Genomic DNA, 8,177 nt, shown 5'->3' with positions numbered 1-8,177 from the left:
CAAATCACTGAAGGTTCAGATGATTGTTAGCATTTGTTAGCAATAAAGTACGTTTTTAAAGTATATACTTTTTTAGACAAGATGCTATTGCACACTTAAATGACTACAGTATAGTGCAAAGCTAACCTTAATAGGCACTGAGAAACCCAAAAATTCATAAGACTTACCTTATTGTAATATCTGCTTTACTGTCATGGTCTGGAACTGAAGTATACCGTCTCCATGATACGCCTGTATTTTCAAAAGCCATAGAACTGAGAGGAGACAGCGTGCTGGCAGCCCTTCCTCGCTCTCGGCGCCTCCCCGGCCTGGGCGCCCACTCTGGCGCTTGAAGAGCCCTTCAGCCCGCCGTGCACCATGGGAGCCCCTCTCTGGACTGGCGGAGGCCGGAGCCGGCTCCCTCTGCTTGCAGGGAGGTATGGAGGAAGAGCGCAGGCAGCAACCCGGGCTGAGCGCGGCGCTGGCGGGTCAGCGCGAGTTCCGGGTGGGCGCGGGCCCGCCGGGCCCGGCACTCGGAGTGGCCGGTCGGTGCCGCCAGCTCCGGGCAATGAGGGGCTTAGCACCCGGGCCAGCAGCTGCGGAGGGTGCGCCAGTTCCCCCAGCAGTGGCGGCGTCGCCGGCGCTGCGGTCGAATTCTCGCTGGGCCTCAGCTGCCTCCCCGCCGGGTAGGGCTCAGGACCTGCAGCCCTCCATGCCCGAGCCTCCCCCGCGCCGTGGGCTCCTGCTCGGCCTGCCGGAACCTCCCTGACAAGCGCCACCGCCTTCTCCGCCGCGCCCGGTACCATCAACTGACCAAGCGCTGAGGAGTGCGGGTGCACGGCGCACCGGACCAACAGGCAGCTGCGCCTACGGCCCTGACGCTGGCTCCATTAGGTGACGCCAGCTGGGCCCCTCAGTCTAGTGGGGACTTGGAGAACCTTTATGGCTAGCTAAGGGATTGTAAATACACCAATTAGCACCCTGTGTCTGGCTCAAGGTTTCTAAATACACCAGTCAGTACTCTGTATCTAGCTAATCTACTGGGGACTTGGAGAACTTCTCTGTCTAGCACTCTGTGTCTAGCTAAGGGATTGTAAATATACCAATCAGCACCCTGTGTCTAGCTCAAGGTTTGTAAACACACCAATCAGCACCCTGTGTCTAGCTCAACGTTTGTAAACACACCAATCAGTGCTCTGTGTCTAATTAATCTGGTGAGGACTTGGAGAACTTTTATGTCTAGTTAGAGGATTGTAAACACACCAATCAGCACCCTGACAAAACAGACCAATCAGCTCTCTATAAAATGGACCAATCAGCAGAATGTGGGTGGGGCCAGATAAGGGAGTAAAAGCAGGCTGCTTGAGCCAGCCGGCAGCAACTGACTGAGGACCCTTCCATGCTATGGGATGTTTGTTCTTTCCCTGTTTGCAGTAAATCTTGCTGCTGCCCAGTTTTTGGGTACCTACTGCCTTTATGAACTGTAACTGCCTTTGTGATCTGTGACATTCACCAGGAAGGTCTGCAGCTTCACTCCTGAGGCCAGCAAGACCATGAACCCACTGGGAGGAATGAACAACTCCAGACGAGCCACTTTAAGAATTGTAACACACAACCCGAAGGTCTGCAGTTTCACTCCTGAACTCAGCGAGACCGTGAACCCACCAGAAGGAAGAAACTCCAAACATGTCAGAACATCAGAAGGAACAAACTCTGGATACACTATCTTTAAGAACTGTAACACTCACCGCGAGGGTCCGTGCCTTCATTCTTGAAGTCAGTGAGACCAAGAACCCACCAATTCTGGACACAGAACTGTACAGCAAATGAGTGACCTCTAAGGTAAATTATGAACTCCAGTTAATAACAGCAAATTAACATTTATTATAGCAGATGTACTGATTAATGTGAAATATTCATAATAGGGAAAACTGTGCAGTGAGGGAGAGGGCATATTTAGGAGCTCTCTGTGCTTTATCCTTGAATTCACTGTAATTTTTAAACTGCTCTAAATTTATTAATAATGATCAAAGTCTCTGGACATTATTCTAAAGAAATATAGCAAATGATAAAGTATTTCTTCTAGAAAATTTACTAAGACTTAGAACAGTGAGAATGTATGACATTTGAGCAGTAACTCTTTCTGTACCTTGTATACTGCCGACTTATCTTGGACAAAGCTCCGCTCTGGGCCAAAGTAAACAAGAAGACAAGGCTCTGTTTTCCCCTACATGCAAATAAATTGTTACCATAGTCTACTGGTAAAGACAAACTTCCAGCATTTTTGTCACCTGCAATTTCAGTTTGAAGAGGCCAAATTCTTAGAACAGCTAAGAAGTCAGGAACTCTTTTGTGCATTCAACCTGAAATCATACATGAAGGCTCTACCCTGGCATGGCAAGCAAAGAGTACTGGATTCTTCATTGCCCTTGCCCTAGCAGGGCAGAAATTCCACACAGTGAGGCAGGCTGAGAACACCAGTGGCTACCGTATCATCTAGGCTCAGAAACTTTGCCCAGGGGAGAGGGAATCCATAAGAAAATAGAGCTTCAAAACTCTCCTTAATGAAATTAATCTGAAAAAGGATAAGGAAATCATGGCTTAAGGACAATCTCAAAAACAATAGTTTCTTTTCACTTAAATCTACGAGCTCAACTATAAATCAGGTTGTTCACCAGAAAGACCAGGAAAAGAGACAGCTGGGAAAAGCACTACTAGAATCAGTGCAAACCTCAAATGCTGGTCTAAAAACTACCCCTGCCAGAATTTAATTGGATCAGACAGCTGGGAATTTATACTCCAGGGCATTCTTGAAAACTAGAGTGTTAAGCTGGCAATTAGTGGAGCCTAGGGTGTAATACCAAGTGAGCTACATAGTTTACCATAGACATTAGGAAAAGAGACAAAGAGAGCCCACTGAAAATCACTGTCATTCCAGAGTGCAGGAATGACACACTTGAACTGTGTGCAGGTTCATGTTTGTACCTTTTGAAGAACAACAACAAAGACTGTGAGGGAAAATGGCTTTATTAAAATTACCTAGTGAAGTCACAAAGCTAATTAACAGAAAAGCAGCAAGACCAAGTCTCAGAGATAAGGGAGGGAAATCAGTATCCAGAGTTGTTACAATGTATTACCTAAACTATTCAGATTTCAACAACAACAAACATTTTCGAAGAGACGAATAAATGGGAAAGACTGTCACACCATGGAAAAAAATGGCAAGAAACAGAATCTGCCTGTGAGAGGAACCAGATGTCACATTTAAAAAATATGTCAAAGTAATAATTGTAACTATGTACCCAAAACTAATGGAACCCACGCTAAAAGAAGTAAAAAAAAAAAAAAAAAAGAAAAAAAAAGACAATAAGGAGATAGAAGTTCTAACAAAGAGCCAAATGAAACTTCTAGAGTTGAAAACAATAATAAAAGTTTTTAATATTACAGAAATGTTACAGTGGATATGAACTGGCAGAAGAAAGAATCAACATACTAGAAGGCAATTTAATAGAGATCATGCAATCTGAAGAATGCGGGGAAAGCAGAATGAAGGAAAATGAAGGGAGCCTCAGAGAACGGTGGGACAAATTTAACTGCACCAACTATAGTGTAATGGAAGTACTAAAATGAGAGGAAAAAGAAATGAGAAGAAAAATATTCAAAGAAGTAATAATTGAAAACTTCCAAAATTGTCTAAAATATATTAATGTCCATATCCAAGACTCAATTCCTGTAAGTAGGATAAATGTAACAACATCCATAACCATATAAATCATAGTAAATATGCTAAAAGACAAAAATAGTTATTGAGAGGGGCAGGATAAAGCAACTCATTATGTTTCATGGAAGCCTCATACAACTGACAGGTAATTTCCCAAAAAAACTATGAAAACCAAGGGGCAATGGGATATTATACATAAACTGACAAAGAAAAAAATCAACCAAGCATCTTTCTAGACTATCAAAGATAGTATAGAGAAACTATCTTTCAAAAATGAAGGCAACATAAAAATATTAAAAAATAAAGACAAATAAACAAAAACTGGAGAATTTGTTTTTACTTGGCATGGCCAAACAAAACTTCTAAAATAAGTTATTCAGGCTGAAAGCAAATCCAGATGAAAACTTAAATTCCTTTTCTAAAAACGGAGTGCTAATAAATATTAATTATGTAATTAGATTTTTTAAAAAGTATAAATGCATATATATTCATCTTTATTCTCCTAACTGGTTTAAAATGCAATTGTTTAAAACATTGTGTACATGATTTTATTGCTTGCTTTATAAAATACATAAATATAGAGTAACAATAGCATAATAAAGAACATGTGGAGAATTAAAGTTGTATCAAAGTAAGACAGTGACACTAGTCATCTCTCAACAGGAAAGTTGAGAATCAGAAACAGTAACTAGGAAAGTAAATACAAGAAACACTATGAAATAAGTATGTTTTCCTTTTTTCTCAGTTCTTCTGATTAATATTAAGTTATATTAAGTAATAATTATAGTACTGAGTTTGTAACATATAGTGTCAATAACAGTAGTAGGCTAAAAATAGGGAAGAGGAAATAGTACTATATAGGAGTAATGTTTGTGTATCTCACTGGAATTAGTATAAATCTAAAGTATATTCTAATAAGAGGTATTTGGAAAGTGTACTAAAAATAAATATAACTAAAAATAAATACAGTGAAAAAATTAAGGAAATTTAAATGTTACACTAGGTGATTACCTAATGCAAAAAAAAAAAAAAAAAAAAACAAGGAGGAATAGAGGAAAGAAAAAGAGATGGGATATAAAAAATATATAAAAACAAAAATAACAGATGTAAAGCAAATTATAACAATTAAAATAGGGTGGTTAATTCTTATTCTCTGGGTTTCCCCTGCTTCATGGGTACATACCACATCGGTACCTATGGCTGGCACCTGCCAAGGTCATCAGGGCTCAGGGATAAGAGGTGGAAAAGAAAGGGAGGATGCTTGCTTTTTGTCTCCATCACATCCTGAGTTTTCACTGAAAGAAGGATGGCAAATGAGGGAATCCTCTATTCCCTGTCTTTCAGAATGGGCAACCAGTTCTTTTCACCACCCCCAGCTTATACTCCTCTGGAGTGTATCCTGAACCATTGGGACTGCTTTGACCCTGAGAATCTGGAGGAGAAGCGCCTCATAGCTCTCTGCACAAAGGTATGGCCAAGTTATAATTTACAGCAAGGACTGGCTTGTCCTCAGGAAGAAACCATTCATTTCAATACGATCCAGCAGTTGAAACTTTTCTGTAGACATGAGGATAGACGGTCTGAGTCCCCATATGTGCAGGCTTTGTATACCTTGCAAAGACCACCCTGTAACACATGCCCACTGGGGCACTCACCCCTAGACATTGAATGCTCCCCCTAGAGGTTTGAGCAGTGGAGCACTGAAAGAAGTGAGCCACACATGCCCTGTGAGGGGGATGAGGGAACTTTACTCATTTCACAAGCATAATAAAGCTAAAGTGGCTATAATAATATCAGGGAAAAAATGGATTTTAAAGCAAAAGAAAAATGTACTATAGATGAGGAAATGTTATAATGTTAAAAAGGTCAGTCCATCAGGAATTAATACAAATGATGAACATTTGTACCAAACAACAAAAGCAAATTACAAATTCCCAAAATATGTGAAATGAAAACTAAAACAATTGCAGGAAAAAAGAAACAATTTAACAATAACAGTGGAATCCTCAATATCTAACTTTCAACAATGTATAGAACTAGGCTGATGATCAACAAGAAAATAGAGGACACCAAAAATCACACACACTGGACCTAAAAGACATCTATGGAACACGTCACCCAGAAACAGCAGAACACACATTCTTCTCAAGTGCATTGCAAACAATTTTCAGGATAGACCATGTGTTAGGCCACAAAGCAAGCCTCAGTTAATTTAAATTAGTTGAAAAATATAAAGTAAATTTTCTGATCACGCTGTAGTGAATTTTAAAAAATAAATAACAGAAAAAAGAGGAAATTAACAAAAATATAGAAATTAAACAACCCATTTTTAAACAAAGAATAAGTTAAAGCAGTGGTCATGACAGAAATTAGTTCGAGAGAAGGAAAATGAAGACACAACTGATCAAAATATATACAATTCAGCTAAAGTAGTACGTAAATGGAAATTTATAGCCATAAATGTGCATATTTTAAGAAAAATATCAAATCAACAACGTAACTTTCTACTTAAGGCGCTGGAAAAAGACAAAAATATATATACATGGCAATTTAAAGGAAGAAAGTGATAAGGATTAGAAAAAAAATGATGAAATGGAGGATAGATGGCAAGAGGGTAAACAAAATAAAAAACTGCTTATTAAAAAAAGGTTTTAAGTGGCACACCTATAGTTAGACTAAACAAGAAATAAGGAAGAAAAATTTACATTATTAATATCAAGAATAAAAGGATAGACATTACTACCAAACTTAAGGAAATAAAAAGAATTCTAAGATAATACTATTTAAAAAAACCATATGTCAACAAATTAGAACACTTAGGTGAAATAGACAAATTCCTTAGAAGGCACACACTACTGAAACTGACTCCAGAGGAAATAAAAAATTCACATAGATATTTAACAACAAAATAGATAGAGTTAGTAAGTAAAACATTTATCAAAAGGCAAGGCCCAGGACCAGAATATTTCACTGGTAAATTCTACCAAAGAATAATTAATAATTTTTGATAAACTCTTCAAAAAATAGAAGAGGAAGAAACACTTCTCAATACATTTTATGAGGCTAGCCATGATACCAAAACTGGACAAAGATACCACATGAAAAGAAAACTAAAGAAGGTTATTTCTTATGAATACCCATTAAAAATTTCTCATCATACTAGTAAACGAAATCTAGCAATTATACACCACTTAAAAAGGGATTCGTTTCAGTAATGCAAGCTTAGTTTAACGTTTAAAAATAAATAATTATAATACTTTTCATTAAAATAAGTGACAAAAGCCACCCAGTGATCTCAATAATACATTTGAGAAAATTCAACACCTTTTTATGATAAAAAAAAAAATACCCAATAAACTGGAAATAGAAGGGAACTCTCTCAACAGAAAACATCATGTACAAAAAGCCCACAGCTAATATCATGCTAACTGGTAAAAGACTGAATGCTTTCCACTTAAGTTCAGAAATAAGAGGATACGCACTCTTATCATGTGTATTTGACATTGTGCTAGCGATTCTAGCCAGATAATTTGTTTAAGAAAAATAAATAAGCAAAAAGCATCTAAGTTTGAAAGAAAGAAACAACACTCTTTATTTGCATATGATAATCTGTACATTGGAAACCCTATGGAATCCATTAATTATTAGTGCAAATAAAGAAGTTCAGCAAGGTTACAGAACACAAGCTTATATAGCAAAGTCAATTGTGTTCCTATAAAGTAGCAAGGAACAAGCGAAAAATGAAATGAAGAAAACAATTATATTTATAATAGCATCAAGAAGAATAAAATTACTTACAAATAAATTTGGTAAAAGAAATCTAAACTTATACCTTGAAACCACAAAACATTGTTGACAAAAATTAAAGAAAACTATATGAATTGAAAGACTTTTATGAATCAGAAGACTAAATATTTTTGGTGGGGACAGGGATAATGAAAATGTTGTAAAATTGATTCTGGTAATAATAGATGTTCGACTCTTTGAATATATTAAATGCCATTAAATTGTATAATTTAAATGTCTGAATTATATGATATATGAATTAATTTTCAATAAAACTGTTTAAAGATAAAAATTATTTTTCAATAAAACTCTTTTAAAACGTTTATTTTTTATAACACTGTTTAAAATTACTTTCAAATTGAATTCTCTCTATTGTACCTTGTACAATAAATGAAATAAAACCCAATTCAGTATCATTGAAATATAAACCCTTCTAATGAGAAAAGCAAATCCTAAAAAAGGAATGAAAAGGAGAATGATATCTAGTTTCTCAGAAGATATAGGACAATCTCTTCAACATTTTAAGAAAAATATATTTTTATCCTTGAATAATATTTTCAGAAAATCATTGAGTATGAATGCACAATGAAACCATTTTTCAGGCATTTAAGTTCTCAAAATTTTCCTTTTACTATAACTTCTCTTAAAAATATTAGAAGATATATCCAACAATATAAAAGTGTAAGAAAAG

This window comes from Mandrillus leucophaeus, unplaced genomic scaffold (assembly GCF_000951045.1).
Source record: "Mandrillus leucophaeus isolate KB7577 unplaced genomic scaffold, Mleu.le_1.0 Scaffold823, whole genome shotgun sequence".
Classification (NCBI taxonomy): domain Eukaryota; kingdom Metazoa; phylum Chordata; class Mammalia; order Primates; family Cercopithecidae; genus Mandrillus; species Mandrillus leucophaeus.
This window is presented reverse-complemented; position numbering follows the sequence as displayed.